This window comes from Pristiophorus japonicus, chromosome 8 (genome assembly GCF_044704955.1).
Source record: "Pristiophorus japonicus isolate sPriJap1 chromosome 8, sPriJap1.hap1, whole genome shotgun sequence".
NCBI lineage: Eukaryota > Metazoa > Chordata > Chondrichthyes > Pristiophoridae > Pristiophorus > Pristiophorus japonicus.
Genome location: NC_091984.1, coordinates 242174355 through 242194524, shown reverse-complemented (window position 1 = coordinate 242194524; position 20170 = coordinate 242174355).

Here is a 20170-nt window from a genome sequence, read left to right as displayed (position 1 = left end):
TCGGAAGACCAAGCGGGTGGCATCCGGTCACGGCCGGGTTACACAGTAATCCTGGTGGGGGCACTGCGTATCGGGAATTGGAGAAGATCTATCTGACCTTGGTCTCTCTGTGTGGGATTAGAAACATAGAAACAGAAAATAGGTGCAGGAGTAGGCCATTTGGCCCTTCGAGCCTGCACCACCATTCAATATGATCATGCAACTTCAGTACCCCATTCCTGCTTTCTCTCCATACCCCTTGATCCCTTTAGCCGTAAGGGACACATCTAACTCTCTTTTGAATATATTTAACGAACTGGCCTCAACAACTTTCTGTGGTAGAGAATTCCACAGGTTCACAATTCTCTTGAGTGAAGAAGTTTCTCCTCATCTCGGTATTAAATGGCTTACCCCTTATCCTTAGACTGCGACCCCTGGTTCTGGACTTCCCCAATATCGGGAATATTCATCCTGCATCTAAGCTGTCCAATCCCGTCAGAATTTTATATGTTTCTATGAGAACCTCTCTCATTTTTCTAAATTCCAGTGAATATAAGCCTAGTTGATCCAGTCTTTCTTCATATGTCAGTCTTGCCATCCCGGGAATCAGTCTGGTGAACCTGCGCTGCACTCCCTCAATAGCAAGAATGTCCTTCCTCAGATTAGGGGACCAAAACTGAACACAATATTCCAAGTGTGGCCTCACCAAGGCCCTGTACAACTGCAGTAAGACCTCCCTGCTCCTATACTCAAATCCTCTTGCTATGAAGGCCAACATGCCACTTGCCTTCTTTACCACCTGCTGTACCTGCATGCCAACTTTCAATGACTGATGTCCCAGGTCTTGTTGCACCTCACTCTTCCTAATCTGTCACCAGTCAGATAATATTCAGCCTTCCTATTTTGCCACCAAAGTGGATAACCTCACATTTATCTACGTTATACTGCATCTGCCATGCATTTGACCACTCACCTAACCTGTCCAAGTCACCCTGCAGTCTCTTAGCATCCTTCTCACAGCTCACACTGCCACACAGCTTAGTGTCATCTGCAAACTTGGAGATACTACATTCAATTCCTTCGTCTAAATCATTAATGTATATTGTAAATAGCTGAGGTCCCAGCACTGAACCTTGCGGTACCCCACTAGTCACTGCCTGCCATTCTGAAAAGGACCCGTTTATTCCTACTCTTTGCTTCCTGTTTGCCAACCAGTTCTCTATCCATGTCAATACATTACCCCCAATACCATGTGCTTTAATTTTGCACACAAATCTCTTATGTGGAACCTTGTCAAAAGCCTTTTGAAAGTCGAAATACACCACATCCACTGGTTCTCCCTTGTCCACTCTACTAGTTACATCCTCAAAAAAATTCTCGAAGATTTGTCAAGCATGATTTCCCTTTCATAAATCCATGCTGACTTGGACCGATCCTGTCACTGCTTTCCAAATGTGCTGCTATGACATCTTTAATAATTGATTCCAACATTTTCCCCACTACTAATGTCAGGCTAGCCGGTCTATAATTCCCTGTTTTCTCGCTCCCTCCTTTTTTAAAAAGTGGGGTTACATTCGCTACCCTCCAATCCATAGGAACTGATCCAGAGTCTATAGAATGTTAGAAAATGACTTTCAATGCATCCACTATTTCCAAGGCCACTTCCTTAAGTACTCTGGGATGCAAACTATCAGGCTCTGGGGATTCATCGGCCTTCAATCCCATCAATTTCCCTAACACAATTTCCTGACTAATAAGGATTTCCTTCAGTTCCTCCTTCTCGCTAGACCCTTGGTCCCCTATTATTTCCGGAAGGTTATTTGTGTCTTCCTCAGTGAAGACAGAACCAAAGTATTTGTTCAATTGGTTTGCCATTTGGTTTAATTGGTTCCCCATTACAAATTCACCTGATTCTGACTGCAAGGGACCTACATTTCTCTTCACTAATCTTTTTCTCTTCACATATCTATAGAAGCTTTGGCAGTAATTTTTTATGTTCCTAGCAAGCTTCCTCTCATACTCTATTTTCCCTCTCCTAATTAAACCCTTTGTCCTCCTCTGCTGAATTCTAAATTTCTTCCAGTCCTCAGGTTTGCTGCTTTTTCTGGCCAATTTATATGCCTCTTCGTTTTAACACTATCCCTAATTTCCCTTGTTAGCCACGGTTGAGCCACCTTCCCCATTTTATTTTTACACCAGACAGGGATGTACAATTGTTTAAGTTCATCCACGTGATCTTTAAATGTCTGCCATTGCCTGTTCACCGTCAACCATTTAAGTATCATTCACCAGTCTATTCTAGCCAATTCACGCCTCATACCATCGAAGTTACCTTTCTTTCAGTTCAGGACCCTAGTCTCTGAGTTAACTGTGTCACTCTCCATCTTAATGAAGAATTCTACCATATTATGGTCACTCTTCCCCAAGAGGCCTCGCACAACAAGATTGCTAATTAATCCTCTCTCATTACACATCACCCAGTCTAGTTGGTTCCTCGACATATTGGTCTAGAAAACCATCCCTTATACACTCTAGGAAATCCTCCTCCACCGTATTGCTACCAGTTTGGTTAGCCCAATCTATATGTAGATTAAAGTCGCCCATGTTAACTGCTGTACCTTTATTGCATGCATCCCACTTTGTTGTTTAATGCTGTAGATGTGCAGATGATGTGCAGATTCCACATCATCCAAGCTAATGTCCTTCCTTACTATTGCGTTAATCTCCTCTTTAACCAGCAACGCTACCCCACCTCCTTTTTCTTTCTGTCTAGCCTTCCTGAATATTGAATATCCCTGGATGTTGAGTTCCCAGCCTTGGTCATCCTGGAGCCATGTCTCCGTAATCTCAATTACATCATATCCGTTAACTGCTATCTGCGCAGTTAATTTGTCCACCTTATTCCGAATACTCCTCGCATTGAGGCACAGAGCCTTCAGGCTTGTTTTTTTAACACTGTTCTTTTAGAATTATGTTATACTGTGGCCCTTTTTTATTTTTGCCTTTGATTTCTCTGCCCTCCACTTTTCCTTATCTCCTTTCTACCTTTTGCTTCTGTCCCCATTTTACTTCCCTCTGTCTCCCTGCATAGATTCCCATCCCCCTGCCATATTAGTTTAACTCCTCCCCAACAGCACTAACAAACACTCCCCCTAGGACACTGGTTCTGGTCCTGCCCAGGTGCAGACCATCCGGTTTGTACTGGTCCCACCTCTCTTAGAACCGATTCCAATGTTCTAAGAATTTGAATCCTTCCCCCTTGCACCATTTCTCAAGCCACGTATTCACCTTAACTATCCTGCTATTTCTACTTTCCCTAGCACGTGGCACTGGTAGCAATCCTGGGATTACTACCTTTGAGGTCCTACTTTTTAACGTAACTCCTAGCTTCCTAAATTCAGCCTGTAGGACCTCATCCCATTTTTTACCTATATCGGTGGTACCTATATGCACCACGACAGCTGGCTAATCGACGGGCTAGGCAGCAACTATTGGCAAAAGCTCCTGCCGTACAAAGGGAAATAACCTGAACCGGGGAGTTTTAAAGCACAGGTCGACTCAAGGGAGAGTCATAGAGACACTGGGCACACAAAACACCTGACACTGATCAATCTTTTAAATGTTTCCCTCTTTTAAAACTGATGTTGTGCTCTATTGGCTAAGTGTGTTAACCTCCCCTTTCAGTTTTTCATAGAGGTTTTTGACTACCCCATGAATTTGTTGGGCCATTGTGCTATATGTTGTTAAGCGTAGTTTAACTGTTTCATTGTTTCGTGGCTGTGGATTATTAATTTGCTTGAGGAAATTTGACTTAATGTGTCTGAGGAATCTTTTTGTGTATTCTCTCTAGCTTAACGCAGTGAAAAGGATTGTGGTTGTCTGATTGAAATCGTCAAATTTTGTCCTAATGTGCTGAAACCATGTTAATTGTGACTTAATGAGTCCCGGAATGTGTTTTGGATGGCTTTTTGTGTGTCTGTTGCATTGAAAAATATCTTTGTTGCTAGTTTATGGTTGCTATCCTGTTGCGATAATTTAAATACTATGGTGTCAAGAAAGTTAATGTATCCAAATTTAAAGTTAATTTAGTCAGGGTTTCATGTGAAGGATTTGCCGGTTTTATGAAATATGTTAATTTTTCCACCTGTTTTAAAATGCCTTTAGGAGGCTGACCTTGGCTCTTTAAATGTATTAAATGGTGGACAGTCTGGGTCATTTTATAAATGTTTCTAACTGTTGAAGCAAATCTGTCTTTGACTAATGGAGGATTGTGTGTACCGGTTCACACGTGTGGCCGGAGCTGTCCATTGTCCACATAAGAACATAAGAAATAGGAGCAGGAGTAGGCCATATGGCCCCTCAAGCCGGCTCCGCCATTTAAAATGATCATGGCTGATCTGATCATAGACTCAGCTCCACTTCCCTGCCCACTCTCCATAACCCCTTATTCCCTTATCGGTTAAGAAACTGTCTATTTCTGTCTTAAATTTATTCAATGTCCCAGCTTCCACAGCTCTCTGAGGCAGCAAATTCCACCGATTTACAACCCTCTGAGAGAAGGAATTTCTCCTCATCTCAGTTTTAAATGGATGGCCCCTTAATCTATTCTGACCTCCAGTTCTAGTCTCCCCTATCGGCGGAAACATCCTCTCTTTATCCACCTTGTCAAGCCCCCTCATAATCTTATACATTTCGATAAGATCACCTCTCATTCTTCTGAATTCCAATGAGTAGAGGCCCAACCTACTCAACCTATCCTCATACGTCATCCCCCTCATCTCCGGAATCAACCTCGTGAACCTTCTCTGAACTGACTCCAAAGCAAGTATATCCTTTCGTAAATATGGAAACCAAAACTGCGCAGGTGTAGCTGTAGCAAGACATCCCTGCTTTTATACTCCATCCACTTTGCAATAAAGGCCAGGATACCATTGGCCTTCCTGATCACTTGCTGTAGCTGCATACTATCCTTTTGTGTTCCATGCACAAGCACCCCCAGGTCCCACTGTACTGCGGCACTTTGCAATCTTTCTCCATTTAAATAATAACTTGCTCTTTGAGTTTTTCTGCCAAAGTGCATGGCCTCACACTTTCAAATATTATACTGCATCTGCCAAATCTTTGCCCACTCACTGAGCCTGTCTATGTCCTTTTCCAGATTTTTGTGTCCTCACACATTGCTTTTCCTCCCATCTTTGTATCATCAGCAAACTTGGCTACATTACACTCAGTCACTTCTTCCAAGTCATTAGTATAGATTGTAAATAGTTGGGGTCCCAGCACTGATCCCTGCGGCACCCCACTAGTTACTGGTTGCCAACCAGAGAATAAACCATTTATCCCGATTCTCTGTTCTCTGTTAGTTAGCCAATCCTCTATCCATGCTAATATATTACCCCCAACCCCGTGAACTTTTATCTTATGCAGTAACCTTTTATGTGGCACCTTGTCAAATGCCTTCTGGAAGTCCAAATACACCACATCCACTGGTTCCCCTTTATCCACCCTGTTCGTTACATCCTCAAAGAACTCCAGCAAATTTGTCAAACATGACTTCCCCTTCATAAATCCATGCTGACTCTGCCTGACTGAATTTTGCTTTTCAAAATGTCCTGCTACTGCTTCTTTAATAATGGTCTCCAACATCTTCCCAACCACAGATATTAGGCTAACTGATCTATAGTTTCCTGCTTTTTGTCTGCTTCCTTTTTTAAATAGGGGCATTACATTTGCAGTTTTCCAATCTGCTGGGACCTCCCCAGAATCCAGAGAATTCTGGTAAATTGCAACCAATGCATCCACTATCCCTGCTACTTCTCTTAGGACCCTAGAATGCAAGCCATCAGGTCCAGGGGATTTATCTGCCTTTAGTCCCATTACCTTACTGAGTACCACCTCCTGTCCATGGGCAGACATCCTTTCTCCAGGACACAAAGCGAGTCAGAGGCTGGAAAGATGTTACTGTGGGAACCCCGTTAGCAACTGCAGACATACCGCAGAAGTAAGTCTTTAATTCCGATGATCTTCTTGCTTAGGTTCGATATTAGACCTGATGTTTTGCTGATACTACAGCTTTTTCAAAGGTTTCGGGTCAAAGAGGAAAGGGAAGGGTCAATAGGGCACAAGAGACAGGAAAAGGGAATTTTGGGAGGTCGCAAGGTCAGGGTTGACTCCTAGCATATATGTTAATGTCGGAGAATTCTGTCTCTTCCCACAATTAGTGTAAGTGTGGCAACAGCACTTTGTCTGGATGCCTGTGTGTAGTTTTTTGTGTGTCAGATTCAGGTGAATTTATAATGGGGAACAAAGAAATGGCACACCAGTTGAACAAATACTTTGGTTCTGTCTTCACGAAGGAAGACACAAATAACTTCCAGAAGTACTAGGGGACCAAGGGTCGAGTGAAGGATATTAGGCGGGAAATTGTGTTAGGGAAATTGATGGGATTGAAGGCTGATAAATCCCCGGGGCCTGATAGTCTGTATCCCAGAGTACTTAAGGAAGTGGCCCTGGAAACAGTGGATGCATTGGTGATCATTTTCCAACAGTCTATTGACTCTGGATCAATTCTTATGGACTGGAGGGTAGCTAATGTAACACCACTTTTGAAAAAAGGAGGGAGAGAGAAAACGGGTAACATAGAAACATAGAAACATAGAAAATAGGTGCAGGAGTAGGCCATTCGGCCCTTCGAGCCTGCACCACCATTCAATGAGTTCATGGCTGAACATGCAACTTCAGTACCCCATTCCTGCTTTCTCGCCACACCCCTTGATCCCCGTAGTAGTAAGGACTACATCTAACTCCTTTTTGAACATATTTAGTGAATTGGCCTCAACAACTTTCTGTGGTAGAGAATTCCACAGGTTCACCACTCTCTGGGTGAAGAAGTTTCTCCTCATCTCGGTCCTAAATGGCTTACCCCTTATCCTTAGACTGTGACCCCTGGTTCTGGACTTCCCCAACATTGGGAACATTCTTCCTGCATCTAACCTGTCTAAAACCATCAGAATTTTAAACGTTTCTATGAGATCCCCTCTCATTCTTCTGAACTCCAGTGAATACAAGCCCAGTTGATCCAGTCTTTCTTGATATGTCAGTCCCAGCATCCCGGGAATCAGTCTGGTGAACCTTCGCTGCACTTCCTCAATAGCAAGAATGTCCTTCCTCAAGTTAGGAGACCAAAACTGTACGCAATACTCCAGGTGTGGCCTCACCAAGGTCCTGTACAACTGTAGTAACACCTCCCTGCCCCTGTACTCAAATCCCCTCGCTATGAAGGCCAACATGCCATTTGCTTTCTTAACCGCCTGCTGTACCTGTATGCCAACCTTCAATGACTGATGTACCATGACACCCAGGTCTCGTTGCATCTCCCCTTTTCCTAATCTGTCACCATTCAGATAATAGTCTGTCTCTCTGTTTTTACCACCAAAGTGGATAACCTCACATTTATCCACATTATACTTCATCTGCCATGCATTTGCCCACTCACCTAACCTATCCAAGTCACTCTGCAGCCTCATAGCATCCTCCTCGCAGCTCACACTGTCACCCAACTTCGTGACATCTGTAAATTTGGAGATACTACATTTAATCCCATCGTCTGAATCATTAATGTACAATGTAAACAGCTGGGGCTCCAGCAGAGAACCTTGCGGTACCCAACTAGTCACTGCCTGCCATTCTGAAAAGTACCCATTTACTCCTACTCTTTGCTTCCTGTCTGTCAACCAGTTCGCAATCCACGTCAGCACACTACCCCCAATCCCATGTGCTTTAACTTTGCACATTAATCTCTTGTGTGGGACCTTGTCGAAAGCCTTCTGAAAGTCCAAATTATAGACCGGTAATTATAGACCGGTTAGCCTGACATCAGTCGTGGGGAAAATGTTGGAGTCAATGAAATAGCAGCGCATTTGGAAAGCAGCGACAGGATCAGTCCAAGTCAGCATGGATTTATGAAAGGGAAATCATGCTTGACAAATCTTCTGGAATTTTTTGAGGAAGTAACTAGTAGAGTGGACAAGGGAGAACCAGTGGATGTGGTGTATTTTTAAAGCACATGGTATTGGGGGTAATGTACTGACGTGGATAGAGAACTGTTTAGCAGACAGGAAGCAGAGAGTTGGGATAAACGGGTCCTTTTCAGAATGGCAGGTAGTGACTAGTGGGGTGCGCAGGGCTCAGTGCTGGGACCCCAGCTATTTATAATATACATTAATGACTTAGATGAAGGAATTGAGTGTAATATCTCCAAGTTTGCAGATGACACTAAACTGGGTGGCAGTGTGAGTTGTGAGGAGGACGCTAAGAGACTGCAGGATGACTTGGACAGGTTAGGTGAGTGGGCAAATGCATGGCAGATACAGTATAATGTGGATAAATGTGAGGTTATCCACTTTCGGGTCAAAAACACAAAGGCAGAATATTATCTGAATGGTGGCAGATTAGGAAAAGGGGAGGTGCAATAGTCATCAGTCATTGAAAGTTGGCATGCAGGTGCAGCAGGTGGTGAAGAAGGCAAATGGTATGTTGGCCTTCATAGCTAGGGGATTTAAGTATAGGAGCAGGGAGGTCTTACTGCAGTTGTACAGGGCCTTGGTGAGGCCTCACCTGGAATATTATGTTCAGTTTTGGTCTAATAGAAACATAGAAAATAGGTGCAGGAGTAGGCCATTTGGCCCTAATCTGAGGAAGGACATTCTTGCTATTGAGGGAGTGCAGTGAAGGTTCATCTGACTGATTCCCGGGATGGCTGGACTGACATATGAGGAGAGACTGGATCGACTGTGCCTTTATTCACTGGAGTTTAGAAGGATGAGACGTGATCTCATAGAAACATGTAAAATACTGAGAACTGGACAGGTTAGATGCAGGAAGAATGTTCCCGATGTTGGGGAAGTCCAGAACCAGGGGACACAGTCTAAGGATAAGGGGTAAGCCATTTAGGACCGAGATGAGGAGAAACTTCTTCATTCAGAAAATTGTTAACCTGTGGAATTCCCTACCGCAGAGAGTTGTTGATGCCAGTTCGTTATATATATTCAAGAGGGAGTTAGATATGGCCCTTACGGCTAAAGGGATCAAGGGGTATGGAGTGATAGCAGGAAAGGGGTACTGAGGTGAATGATCATCCATTGAGTGGTGGTGTAGGCTCAAATGGCCGACTCCTGCACCTATTTTCTATGTTTCGATAACCAAGTGTGTCTCAATTAATAATCCTGCATCGCCATCTAGTGGTTAAACCCAGTGCTTGCAGGTTTGTATTTAGGGTCAGGGTTAAGGTGAGGGTTAGGGTTCACGGGTAGTGGGGAAACATTCCGTTTTGTCTTTGTATTCGCATTTCTTGAGTTGTTTTCTTTCACTGGGATCTGCTACGTGTTTGAGTCACGCTTTCCATTGCTTCCTATCCAGTGTTGGGTGTCTTTATTTATTTTTACTTGCTCTAATTTTCCCTCTCGGGTTATAGTTGGACTTCAGGATGTATATTAAACTCTTGAAAGAGGACATATTTTATTCAAAGAGCAATTGTGCTGAAGATCAAGATGAAGCATTCGGGACCTGAGATGAGGTTCAGTGGAGGTTAGGATTAGGCTTGGATTAGGGTTAGGATTATGATTACGTAAGGGTTGGGGCTTGGCAGGATTATAAATTAAGGAATCCATACAAACCAGCAAGCACCTCATTTAACCACTAGATTGTGCTGTAGGATTATAAATTAGGATTAGGTATGGGTCAGGTTGCATTTATGGGCTTGGGTTTAGGGCTAGGGTTAGGGTCATTTAGGGTTAGGGTCAGGGATGAGGGGTGCATTTAGGGTTAGAGGTTTGGGTTCGGGTTAAGTTTAGGGTTAGGGTAGGGGTTAGGGATGGGGTAGGCGTCGGGGGAGTCGGGTGGAGGACTGAGAGTTGGTCCCTAAGAAGATGAGAAAGGGGATTTAATAATGGGAAATGTGGAAATGGCTGAGACCTTAAACAATAATTTTGCTTCGGTCTTCACAGTGGAAGACACAAAAACCATGCCAAAAATTGCTGGTCACAGGAATGTGGGAAGGGAGGACCTTGAGACAATCACTATCACTAGGGGGGTAGTGCTGGACAGGCTAATGGGACTCAAGGTAGACAAGTCCCCTGGTCCTGATGAAATGCATCCCAGGGTATTAAAAGAGATGGTGGAAGTTATAGCAGATGCATTCGTTATAATCTACTAAAATTCTCTGGACTCTGGGGAGGTACCAGCGGATTGGAAAGCAGCTAATGTAATGCCTCTGTTTAAAAAAGGGGGCAGACAAAAGGCAGGTAACTATAGGCCGGTTAGTTTAACATCTGTAGTGGGGAAAATGCTTGAAACTATCATTAAGGAAGAAATAGCGGGACATCTAGATAGGAATAGTGCAATCAAGCAGACACACGCATGGATTCATGAAGGGGAAATCATGTTTAATTAATTTACTGGAATTCTTTGAGGATATAACGAGCATGGTGGATAGAGGTGTACCGATGGATGTGGTGTATTTAGATTTCCAAAAGGCATTCGATAAGGTGCCACACAAAAGGTTACTGCAGAAGATAGAGGTACGTGGAGTCAGTGGAAATGTAATTAGCATGGATAGAGAATTGGCTGGCGAACAGAAAGCAGAGAGTCGGGATAAATGGGCCCTTTTCGGGTTGGAAATCTGTAGTTAATGGTGTGCCACAGGGATTGGTGCTGGGACCACAACTGTTTACAATATACATAGATGACCTGGAAGAGGGGACAGAGTGTAGTGTAACAAAATTTGCAGATGACACTAAGATTAGTGGGAAAGCGGGTTGTGTGGAGGACACAGCAAGGCTGCAAAGAGATTTAGATAGGTTAAGTGAATGGGCTAAGGTTTGGCAGATGGAATACAATTTCGGAAAGTGTGAGGTCATCCACCTTGGAAAAAAAACAATAAAAGGGAATATTATTTAAATGGGGAGAAATTACAACATGCTGAGGTGCAGAGGGACCTGGGGGTCCTTGTGCATGAATCCCAAAGAGTTAGTTTGCAGGTGCAACAGGTAATCAGGAAGGCAAATGGAATGTTGGCCTTCATTGCGAGAGGGATGGAGTACAAAAGCAAGGAGGTCCTACTGCAACTGTATAGGGTATTGGTAAGGCCGCACCTGGAGTACTGCGTGCAGTTTTGGTCACCTTCCTTAAGGAAGGATATACTGGCTTTGGACGGGGTACAGAGACGATTCACTAGGCTGATTCCGGAGATGAGGGTGTTACCTTATGATGATAGATTGAGTAGACTGGGTCTTTACTTGTTGGAGTTCAGAAGGATGAGGGGTGATCTTAGAGAAACATTTAAAATCATGAAAGGGATAGACAAGATAGAGGCAGAGAGGTTGTTTCCACTGGTCAGGGAGACTAGAACTAGGGGGCACAGCCTCAAAATACGGCGGAGCCAATTTAAAACCGAGTTGAGAAGGAATTTCTTCTCCCAGAGGGTTGTGAATCTGTGGAATTCTCTGCCCAAGGAAGCAGTTGAGGCTAGCTCATTGAATGTGTTCAAGTCACAGATAGATAGATTTTTAACCAATAAGGGAATTAAGGGTTACGGGGAGCGGGCGGGTAAGTGGAGCTGAGTCCACGGCCAGATCAGCCATGATCTTATTGAATGGCGGAGCAGGCTCGAGGGGCTAGATGGCCTACTCCTGTTCCTAATTCTTATGTTCTTATGTTCTTATAACCAGGAGGGGCGGGACAAAGATACTGCACCCAGGGGAAGGGGGTGCAGATAAGGTGCACTCCAAATTTCCCTCAATTCTCTGGAGTTCCCCAGCAAGGGAAGGATGAGTGGAAGATATGCCTGCCCTCCCAATATGCAGACGTCTATGAATGGTGTTGGTGGGTTATTTCCCGAGATAGACCCACCACCACGGCCCCACCAACTAACTTAGCAACAGTGAGCACTACCAGGGCCCCGACCTCCACACCCCCAGTGCCACCAATGTGTCCAACCCTGGGGCAAAAGGTGGATTGGACCAAGGATTATATACACTTCGGGGTACATCAGCGAATAATTACTGTATTCCTAAATGTAACGGACTTAACCATACCCAACTTCTGTGGGTCAAACAGCATAAGCCTAATTAAAAACCTGACCCTGCGAGCACTTGAAGGCCGTGAATCAAAAACCATGAAGTTTAATGTGGAAAGAGGGTCAGGTAAAAAGCGGGACCGGGGAAAAAGAGGGATACTAGAAATGGTAGGCGGCGGGATACGCGGCAGGAGTTGTGATGGTAACCACTATCGACCTGCACACGATAGATGATCAAGTTGACGCCCTAACACGAACCTTACAGGGATTGTTGGAGAGGGTGAGGATAATGAAAAGGTACAGGCACAACTGGGTAATGGCGCAGAGAGGGACTTATTACAAGTGACCTATACATGGCGAGACCATGCCAGAACTATCAATTTGATAAATAGTGCGGAAAGAAACTTGAGTAGAACCATACAGACAGATCTAGTATGTACGGGATATGGAGCATGGTTACTCAATGGTATACAACATAACCGAGAGCAACTTCAAAATGGAAAGGTGCCGGATTGCATAACACTCGATGTATTTGCCAACTGGACCTTGGAAATAAACATGACTCATACCTGCGAGGTGCGGAGAAACAGTCATGCTTGGGTCCCAAAGGCCAGATGTGTAACTGGACATTTAAATGTAATAGATTTTGTATTATCTATACCACAGTATGATGCAACAAAGAGAGATCCTCTATACCAAACAGACAATATGGGGAAAATAAGAATTCAAACTCGCATGCGTTACCATGACTATTCCAGATATGGTAATTAAAGAGAACAACATAAGAATTAGGAACAGGAGTAGGCCATCTAGCCCCTCGAGCCTGCTCCGCCATTTAATAAGATCATGGCTGATCTGGCCGTGGACTCAGCTCCACTTACCCGCCCGCTCCCCATAACCCTTAATTCCCTTATTGGTTAAAAATCTATCTATCTGTGATTTGAATACATTCAATGAGCTAGCCTCAACTGCTTCCCTGGGCAGAGAATTCCACAGATTCACAACCCTCTGGGAGAAGAAATTCCTTCTCAACTCAGTCTTAAATTGGTTCCCCCATATTTTGAGGCTGTGCCCCCTAGTACTAGTCTCCCCGACCAGTGGAAACAACCTCTCTGCCTCTATCTTGTCTATCCCTTTCATTATTTTAAATGTTTCGATAAGATCACCCCTCATCCTACTGAACTCCAACGAGTAAAGACCCAGTCTACTCAATCTATCATCATAAGGTAACCCCCTCATCTCCGGAATCAGCTTAGTGAATCGTCTCTGTACCCCCTTCAAAGCTAGTATATCCTTCTTTAAGTAAGGTGACCAAAACTACTCCAGGTGCACCCTCACCAATACCCTGTACAGTTACAGCAGGACCTCCCTGCTTTTGTATTCCATCCCTCTCTCAATGAAGGCCAACATTTCATTCGCCTTCCTGATTACCTGCTGCACCTGCAAACTAACTTTGCAGGACCCCCAGGTCCCTCTGCACCGCAGCATGTTGTAATTTCTCCCCATTCAAATAATATTCCCTTTTACTGTTTTTTTTCCAAGGTGGATGACTTCACACTTTCTGACATTGTATTCCATCTGCCAAACTTTACCCATTTGCTTAACCTATCCAAATCTCCTTGCAGCCTCTCTGTGACCTCTACACAACCCGCTTTCCCACTAATCTTTGTGTGACCTGCAAATTTTGTTATACTACACTCTGTCCCCTCTTCCAGGTTCATCTATGTATATTGTAAACAGTTGTGGTCCCAGCACCGATCCCTGTGGCACACCACTAACCACCGATTTCCAACCCGAAAAGGACCCATTTATCCCGACTCTCTGCTTTCTGTTAGCCAGCCAATTCTTGATCCATGTTAATACATTTCCTCTGACACCGTATACCTTTATCTTCTGCAGTAACCTTTTGTGTGGCACCTTATCGAATGCCTTTTGGAAATCTAAATACACCACATCCATCGGTACACCTCTATCCACCAAGCTCGTTATATCCTCAAAAAATTCCAGTAAATTAGTTAAACATAATTTCCCCTTCATGAATCCATGTTGCGTCTGCTTGATTGCACTATTCCTATCTAGATGTCCCGCTATTTCTTCCTTAATGATAGCTTCAAGCATTTTCCCCACTACAGATGTTAAACTAACCGGCCTATAGTTACCTGCCTTTTGTCTGCCCCCTTTTTTAAACAGAGATGTTACATTAGTTGCTTTCCAGCAGTTCTAAGAGTTTCAGCATAGATGATTGTTATAAAAATAACCAAGTTGTTTTATGTCGAGATCCACTATGCAGAATCAAAGATGAATATGGATATGGCCAAATTGACGGGTGCACCTTGAGTATCACCCCCCCCCCCCCCCCCCCGCTAAAACGGGACTATGAAACTGTTCCATGAGGAAATGGGGAATGGTGTGTGAGCACCATGATGACTGAAATGACCGTCACAAATAAGGAAGGAGCTATCTCATGCGCCATCATGAATACTGACTTCTGCTTTATCTCACTTGACGAGACATGTTTAAATGGATACATTATAAACCCTGAACTAAAGGAAGAAACCATCAATGGGACAATGATAGACACTGTCTGAGAAGGGTATGAGAAGGCCATCGGGCCGCAAGGAGAACCAATACTCGATCTGAATGAGGAACAAACTCGACTGGAGCAGGATTTCGGAGGCAAAGACTGAAGTATATAGTCCTGATGGAAGACATAGGACTAGAACCGCCACCTTTGTGCTTAGTGGCCAAAAATGGGCGATATTTCTGGCGTGGGCGGTAAAAAAGGGTTTTCAGATCGCCGGCTTCTCGCCCATTCTTAAAGCATCTAGTCTCTATTTTTGAAAATGGGTGTTGATGGATATGAAATGGGCGGTAGCGTTAAATTTTTTGGACCATCTGCCGTTAAGTGTCGCTGACCATAGCAACAGCATGGCAATGCTCGATTCCGGCAATTCAGGAAGTCAAGGGTCACCATTGCATGCGCAGAAGAGGAGACAGAGAGTGAGGGAGCAGAAAGGGACTGAAAGCGTGTGTGGGTGTGGTGTGTGCTTGTTTGTCTGTTGTGGGAGGCACAAGGGAGATTCACCAGCAACAAAAAGCCTACTAAGCACCAAGAACATAGTTGGCATTGAGTTTTTGTCCAACAAATAATACATAACATGGAAGGGATGGAGGAGGCCCTGCAGCTGGTAGCCAGGAACACTGGTCCTGGAGCGCGGCACTGCACTCCAAGGTGCCACACCCCCATTGCAGCAACATCTTGCTTCTGGCTCGAAGCATGTTCCCACCTCCGGACCGTCCTCTCCCGTATCCATCCAAGCAGTGCTTCGGCCGTCACCCCCCCCCCCCCCCACCAATGAAGCATCACCTGAGAAGCTCCTCGGCCAGGCAGCTTGGAGTCAGGAGGGGAAGGGGTAGAGGTAGGGAGGAGAAGCGGGGGGCGGAGCGGGAGGGTTGGTTTTTACAGAAATACTGATGTTCGGTTTAAATGTTTTTTATTTAACAAAACCTTGTAGCGCATTGGCTCAGTTAGCTGCACCGTTACACGTTGGTGATTCCTTAACATCAAAGGGTATAATTACACTTAACTTCAATCAACTTAAACTTTAACTGTCACCAAGGTGATGCCCACCATTGATGTATGACCTGCACACCCAGCAGTCTGTCAGCCTTGTAAATAACACCAACGTTATTTCAGGCAAAGCGATTATTGATGAGCTCCTGATGTAAGGCTCTTGCAGCTATCATGCCACCACGGGCCCTTTCATGCAGTCTACAGGGGGACAGGGGCATGGCTTCAGCGAGAGCCTGATTGTCTGGGTCGATGTCAGCGTCCGCCTCCTCTTCCTCTCTCTGGTGAGGTGGACTGTCAGACTCATCAGACAATTCTTGTCCCCTCCTGATAGCCAAGTTGTGCAACATGGAGCACACCACCATGAATTGAGCTACCTGCTCAGGGTGGTATTGGAGCTCGCCTCCTGAGTGGTCCAGGCATCTAAAGTGCTGCTTCAGCACTCCAATGGTTTTCTCCACGATATTGCGAGTTGCTCTGTGGCTCTTGTTGTATCACCGCCCTGTTTTGGTGTGGGTGTCACGCAAGGGGGTCATCAGCCAGGTGGCAAGTCTATATCCTTTGTCAACAAGCATCCAGCATTGACCTTGTGGCTGATTGTTAAATAAGTCAGATACAGTGCTCTCACACAGGATGTGTGCATCATGGATGCTGCCCGGAAATTGAGCATTCACTGCCATTAGCTGGACATTCAGGGAGTGGAATCCCTTGTGGTTCCTGAAAACCTCTGCATCCTGAAAAGGTGCCCGTATCATGATGTGCGTACAGTCTATTGCTCGCTGCACCTTGGGAAAGTTTGCAATTCTGGAGAATCCTAGAGCCCTCTCACTCTGTGCCTCGCTGGTCAAGTGCCTCCTGCATGTGTACAGGGCTTCAGTGACCTGTCTAATGCATCGATGTGTGGCATGCTGAGAAAGTCCGCAAATGTTTCCAGCTGTGGCCTGAAAAGAACCTGAGGCGTAGAACGGCAGTGCCGTGCTGACTTTGACCTCGACAGACAGTGCAGTACTGATGGTGCTGGCAGGCTGCAGATCTGCTCTTATGAGCTGGCATACCTCATTGATAACCTCTTTGTGGAAGTGCAGTCTCCGAAGACAGGTGGTGTTGGGCGAGTCGAGTAAGAATGCTTCTCCTTGTACTTGCGGGGGGTGTAATGTCTCGTCCTCCTCATCAGTCCATCATGTCTTACATTTGGCGCATAATGCAGTGGAGCGTACCTTTGGCGATCTTGAGTCTGCTGCATGTAATTGGTCACCAAGAGAAGGTGAGAAAGGACAGGCCCTATTGCAGTAGCTCTCTGTTTTCCACCGATTGGTCACAAACAAGGAATGTCCAGATGAAGGCACCTATTCATTTCCAATCGGTCACAGTATGGTCAAGATGTTTGTAGAGATGTTCGCATCAACTCCAATGATCTCCAGAGTACATCCGAGCTCCACCGAGGTTCAAGCACAGCAGCCTTTTAAAGGAATGTAGAACATAGAAACATAGACATAGAAACATAGAAAATAGGTGCAGGAGTAGGCCATTCGGCCCTTCTAGCCTGCACCGCCATTCAATGAGTTCATGGCTGAACATTCAACTTCAGTACCCCATTCCTGCTTTCTCGCCATACCCCTTGATCCCCCTAGTAGTAAGGACCTCATCTAACTCCTTTTTGAATATATTTAGTGAATTGGCCTCAACAACTTTCTGTGGTAGAGAATTCCACAGGTTCACCACTTTCTGGGTGAAGAAGTTCCTCCGCATCTCGGTCCTAAATGGCTTACCCCTTATCCTTAGACTGTGACCTCTGGTTCTGGACTTCCCCAACATTGGGAACATTCTTCCTGCATCTAACCTGTCTAACCCCGTCAGAATTTTAAATGTTTCTATGAGGTCCCCTCTCATTCTTCTGAACTCCAGTGAATACAAGCCCAGTTGATCCAGTCTTTCTTGATAGGTCAGTCCCGCCATCCCGGGAATCAGTCTGGTGAACCTTCGCTGCACTCCCTCAATAGCAAGAATGTCCTTCCTCAGGTTAGGAGACCAAAACTGTACACAATACTCCAGGTGTGGCCTCACCAATGCCCTGTACAACTGTAGCAACACCTCCCTGCCCCTGTACTCAAATCCCCTTGCTATGAAGGCCAACATGCCATTTGCTTTCTTAACCGCCTGCTGTACCTGCATGCCAACCTTCAATGACTGATGTACCATGACACCCAGGTCTCTTTGCACCTCCCCTTTTCCTAATCTGTCACCATTCAGATAATAGTCTGTCTCTCTGTTTTTACCACCAAAGTGGATAACCTCACATTTATCCACATTATACTTCATCTGCCATGCATTTGCCCACTCACCTAACCTATCCAAGTCGCTCTGCAGCCTCACAGCATCCTCCTCGCAGCTCACACTGCCACCCAACTTAGTGTCATCCGCAAATTTGAAGATACTACATTTAATCCCCTCATCTAAATCATTAATGTGCAGTGTAAACAGCTGGGACCCCAGCACAGAACCTTGCGGTACCCCACTAGTCACTGCCTGCCATTCTGAAAAGTACCCATTTACTCCTACTCTTTGCTTCCTGTCTGACAACCAGTTCTCAATCCATGTCAGTACACTACCCCCAATCCCAAGTGCTCTAACTTTGCACATCAATCTCTTGTGTGGGACCTTGTCGAACGCCTTCTGAAAGTCCAAATATACCACATCAACTGGTTCTCCCTTATCCACTCTACTGGAAACATCCTCAAAAAATTCCAGAAGATTTGTCAAGCATGATTTCCCTTTCACAAATCCATGCTGACTTGGACCTATCATGTCACCTCTTTCCAAATGCACTGCTATGACATCCTTAATAATTGATTCCATCATTTTACCCACTACCGATGTCAGGCTGACCGGTCTATAATTCCCTGTTTTCTCTCTCCCTCCTTTTTTAAAAAGTGGGGTTACATTGGCTACCCTCCACTCCATAGGAACTGATCCAGAGTCAATGGAATGTTGGAAAATGACTGTCAACGCATCCACTATTTCCAAGGCCAGCTCCTTAAGTACTCTGGGATGCAGTCCATCAGGCCCTGGGGATTTATCGGCCTTCAATCCCATCAATTTCCCCAACACAATTTCCCGGCTAATAAGGATTTCCCTCAGTTCCTCCTCCTTACTAGACCCCCCGACCCCTTTTATAACCGGAAGGTTGTTCGTGTCCTCCTTCGTGAATACCGAACCAAAGTACTTGTTCAATTGGTCCGCCATTTCTTTGTTCCCCGTTATGACTTCCCCTGATTCTGACTGCAGGGGACCTACGTTTGTCTTTACTAACCTTTTTCTCTTTACATATCTATAGAAACTTTTGCAATCCGTCTTAATGTTCCCTGCAAGCTTCTTCTCATACTCCATTTTCCCTGCCCTAATCAAACCCTTTGTCCTCCTCTGCTGAGTTCTAAATTTCTCCCAGTCCCCAGGTTTGCTGCTATTTCTTGCCAATTTGTATGCCACTTCCTTGGCTTTAATACTATCCCTGATTTCCCTTGATAGCCACGGTTGAGCCACCTTCCCTTTTTTATTTTTATGCCAGACAGGAATGTACAATTGTTGTAGTTCATCCATGCGGTCTCTAAATGTCTGCCATTGCCCATCCACAGTCAACCCCTTAAGTATTATTCGCCAATCCATCCCAGCCAATTCACGCCTCATACCTTCAAAGTTAGCCTTCTTTAAGTTCTGGACCATGGTCTCTGAATTAACTGTTTCATTCTCCATCCCAATGCAGAATTCCACCATATTATGGTCACTCTTCCCCAAGGGGCCTCGCACAATGAGATTGCTAATTAATCCTCTCTCATTACATAACACCCAGTCTAAGATGGCCTCCCCCCTAGTTGGTTCCTCGACATATTGGTCTAAAAAAACCATAACGCTGTGTTTTGTTCCGGTTAGTTCTACTTTTTCTGCGCAGTTTTTTGGGCGAGCGATATTGTGGGCGATATGTGTGCGAGGTGGTGAAATTGATGCTGGGCAATCTCATTGCAGCTAGTTTACGTAAATATGCTCTATATGACAAAAAAAAGTGGGCGGGCAGTAATACTGAATCAATGTGGAAATTAATGCTGGGTGATATTATGGGTGTTGATTTCGCCCATACTGCTGATTCTGCCCCAAAAAAGTGGCTGGGGTGGTAATATTTTTTCCTGGCGTTAAGCACTTGGGGAAAGTAATGCTCGGCGATAAGTTTCCTAAAAATGCCCGTCAGTTTCCATTTTGTGCCAAAATGGGCGGAATCTGGGCGTTATATGTCATTTCAGCGATAAAATGTGCGTTAAATGGGTGTTAAGCAGGCAAAAAAAGCGGAGGTTCTCGCCTATAGACAAAGTGCGAAAGGACACTGAGGAAATGTTGGCGAGTCAGCCTGTATAAAGTGTAACCGACATAAGAGGCAGGCCATAGCACCAAGTTCTGCCAAAAGGACTTATCTTGTATAACCTTGATGGGAAAGCTGACAGGTGGGTCCTGCAGTTCGGGAAGTAGTACTACCCCAGGTGAAAGGACAACCCTAGAGG